This window comes from Oncorhynchus mykiss, chromosome 11 (assembly GCF_057628025.1).
Source record: "Oncorhynchus mykiss isolate SJ-2025 chromosome 11, ASM5762802v1, whole genome shotgun sequence".
Classification (NCBI taxonomy): Eukaryota; Metazoa; Chordata; class Actinopteri; order Salmoniformes; family Salmonidae; genus Oncorhynchus; species Oncorhynchus mykiss.
Window position 1 is genome coordinate 69950954 of NC_143032.1, and position 4295 is coordinate 69955248.

Here is a 4295-nt window from a genome sequence, read left to right on the forward strand (position 1 = left end):
ACGTGACATCCCGCAACTTTGAGAAAAAACTCTTTATATCAGAGTTGTCTTGAGATGGCTATGCATTGTCATGGGATGAAAGCTAGTAGCATAGCCTCTTTCTCCATTGAATACAGGTTGACATCAACAACCCTCATTGAATATTTAAAAAAGGATTACAGTAATTTGATGTATCTACCAACCCAAAGAAAGGACTTTGTGGACACCTCCCATTGTTAGGGTGGAGAGACATGCATCTTGTCAGTATATCCATAATCTTTGGTTGTACCCAATGGTTTACAATGTTGGTTGTACCACGGGTACTTGCTCCCTCAAGCTAGCTTGTTTTTTTTTACTCCCCCTAGCACCGGGATCATCGACTAGATTTAGCCAATTTTTTTCTTGAGCAGATGGTCGGGGGCCAGAACAGAATTACAAATAATTTGTAGACCGTAAAGAGTTCCAAACAGATATAATTTGACTAAAACATAATAATTTCAAACCTTGCTTACATTTGTATATGATCACGTGTCTCTTTAATATGCGTGGGAATACTTGGGAACCAGTGACGGTCAGTGACGTTTATGATGAGGGAGAATTTCATTTTTTCATGAGCATGGCCTTATTTCTATTACAGCATATTGGATGACTCTCATTCCTATTCCATTCACCTAGTTCAATGTAACAGCGATAGGCTTAGGCTACAACATGATACTCAAAATGTCCCTATACGCATCATGAGGTTGCTACAACCTAGCCTATGAATGAAAGTTTACAACTTAAGTGCACACAGGTCGAGCAACAAATTTGTAATCAAGTTGACCGCCTTGCACACTCTTGCCTGCATCTAGCTGATATAGGGTGTAATCATTAGTCCAACAGTTGCAAACAAGACAAATATTGGACAAATTCAGGTAACTTTATCCACGTTTTGTTCCGTTTGATTCCGTTTAAGAAAAGTTTTTCAACAGAATCTGCAGAATGAGTACACCCCTGATCATGCGTAAACAGAGTTTCCATTTCATAGCAGCCATGTTGTATTCCTTCTCTTCCCTTCATTTGTGGACTTCAATGCACAACACATCAGCTTTGTGTGACCAGGCTGAAAAACCTTTCCAAGCCAAACCGCTACACACAGCCTACATCGTTGTCACCATATTAGCTAAAGTAACGTCATAGTCAGCATAGCTAATAGAACTAACGCGTTAGGCAACCCATCATGCAGTAAGGTTAGTGTACAGTCAGTAAGCAGTTACACCAGCGGGCTCTGGTGGCAATAAATTAGCAATACCAAAGCTTACCTTGACTTTGAAGAATTCCAGTGTTGTGTTGGAAAGTCATAGCCATCTAGCTAAAATAACATCCCTCTGTTTGAGCAGGGTGTTTCAGTAGGCTAAACTAGCTAGCTGCATTTGCCTGCCAAGTAAGTGAAAGTGAACAAAAATGTCAATATCTTTCTCTATTTCTCTCTTGCATCTCCTTCATTTTGGAAAAAATTAATTTGTTCAAAACTGTTCAACTATTGTATTTCTCTCTCTTTGAGTCAACTACTCACCACATTTTATACACTGCGTGCTAGCTAGCAGTAGCTTATGCTTTCAGTACTAGATTAATTCTCTGAAAAAAACCCAATCGGGTGGACAACATGTCAGTTCATGCTGCAAGAGCCCTGATAGGTTGGAGGACGTCCTCCGGAAGCTGTCATAATTACGGTGTAAGTCTATGGAAGGGGGTGAGAACCATGAGCCTCCTAGGTTTTGTATTGAAGTCAATGTACCCAGAGGAGGATGGAAGCTAGCTGTCCTCCGGCTACACCATGGTGCTACCTTACAGAGTGCTGTTGAGGCTACTGTAGACCTTCATTGCAAAATAGCATGTTTTAATCAGTTATTTGATGACGTGATTATATTTAGTATACTTTTATCTGAAAAATATAACTTATATAACCACTGAGCTATATATTGTAGTGAACGGAGGGTCAGGGAACTGAATTTGGGTCTCTAGCATGAAAGGCAAAACCCTACTCATCACGCCAATAGGATTAACCCACATGGTGGGAATTGTAATGTGGCATATAGCGAGGATCACTACACTGCCCTCTCCGAACGGGAAGGCACATCCCCACACTTCAACTAACCTAAGCCCCCTCACACATCCGAGCCATGAGTTCCGATGGCCTCACACCTGCCATCCCACTTTTGACACCAATCTAGCTCTGACCGGGACTCAAACCTGGGTCCAGCAACTTTAAAGCCAACTCATTAACCGGTACACCAAGAGGTCAAAACCTCTTGACAAGGTTGCTAGGTGTTGGGTTAATGTTGCAACAATATTAACGCTTGTGACAGGGTAGGAAGGAACCAATGTTTCAGTCAGTGTTTCCCAAGGGCCCTAATCAATGCTGTTTAAGCTTATTTCGATGAGAGCAATGTAACTGTTTTGAGAAATATTTTTTTGAGCTGTGGCCAACTGTGTCAAGAAGGTATGATGGTTTATTTATAGCAGTTTCTATTTAAGTTTGACAGTATTTAACAGTGCCATATTTTCCTAATGGAGGGTTTCGTTTTTAATTTTTCTTGGATTAGAAACAACATAATATAAATCAAATTAATTCATTAAAATCAATCCCATATTCTATGTTCTTACAATTTTTTTAAGATTTAAAAAACAGATACAAATATACCTTATGGAACAACAGCAACCGTGAAGAGACACACAGGCACAGAAACACGCTTACATGCATGATAAGACACGCACTCTCCACACATGGATTTTGTATTTTAGATACACTGGAAGAAATTCAGACCCCTTCCCTCCACATTTTGTTATGTTACAGCCTTATTCTAAAATTGATTAAATAAATAAAATACTCATCAATCTACACACTACCACATAATGACAAAGCAAAAACAGGTTTTTAGATTATTTACATAAGTATTCAGACCATTTGCTATGAGCTCAGGTGCATCTTGTTTCCATTGATCATCCTTGAGATGTTTCTAGAACTTGATTGGAGTCCACCTGTGGTAAATTACATTGATTTGACATGATTTGGAAAGGCAGACACCTGTCTATATAAGGTCCCACAGTTGAGAGTGCATGTCAGAGCAAAAAACAAGGCATGAGGTTGAAGGAATTGTCCATAGAGCTCCGAGACAGGATTGTGTCAAGGCACAGATCTGGGGAACAGTACCAACAAATTATATTCAGCTTTGAAGGTCCCCAAGAACACAGTGGCCTCCATTATTCTTAAAAATAAGAAGTTTGGAACCACCAAGACTCTTCCTGGCAAACTGAGCAAGAACCTGATGGTCACTTTGACAGAGCTCTAGAGATCCTCTGTGGAGATGGGAGAACCTTTCAGAAGGACAACCATCTCTGCAGCATTCCACCAGTCAGACCTTTATGGTGGAGTGGCCACCATAAAGGTCTGAACACCTCTGGAGAGACCTGAAAATAGCTGTGCAGCATTACTCCCCATCCAACCTGACAGAGCTTGAGAGGATCTGAAGAGAAGAATGGGAGAAACTCCCCAAATATAGGTGTTCCAAGCTTGTAGCGTCATACACAAGAAGACTTCAGGCTGTAATTGCTGCCATAGGTGCTTCAACACAGTCCTGAGTAAAGGGTCTGAATACTTATGTAAATGACAAATGCTTTGTCATTATGGGTATTGTGTGTAGATTGATGAGAAAAAACAATTGAATCCCTTTTAGAATAAGACTGTAATGTAACAAAATGTGGAAAAAGTGAAAGGTTCTGAATACTTTACGAATGCACCGTGTGTGGTAATAGAGTAGTGGCTTGAGGTGACACACTTTAATGTGTTGAGAAATGTGTTAGGAAATGTTATGTTATGTAATATTTTCAATTGTACAACTGCCTTAATGTTGCTGGATACCAGGAAGAATAGCTGCTGCCTTGGCTCATGGGGAACCTTAATAAATACAAAATACTATTATAAACGTATCCAACAAGCAAACGTTTTCACCTGAACCTTTTAATAAGCGTTGCTTGTTTTCTTAAATGCCTCCATACTGGTTCCCTAGCGATGTGGCCTATAATCTGTGGATAAAGGGGCAATCTGCAGTTGCTACATACATTTTTGGACTTAGATGAATGATATATACCCATTGGTTTGTGAAGAATATACCATATAAATTCCTCATGAGCTTAGCTCAACTGTCGTACCCCATCAGAGCCCAAAATATAAGCTTGTTTTACGCCAATGAGATAACAATAACAAAGTAAATGTAAACAAAGACTGTAGGCCTATAGACATGAAATGACTATAGCTTCCCTCCAGGTTTGAAGAC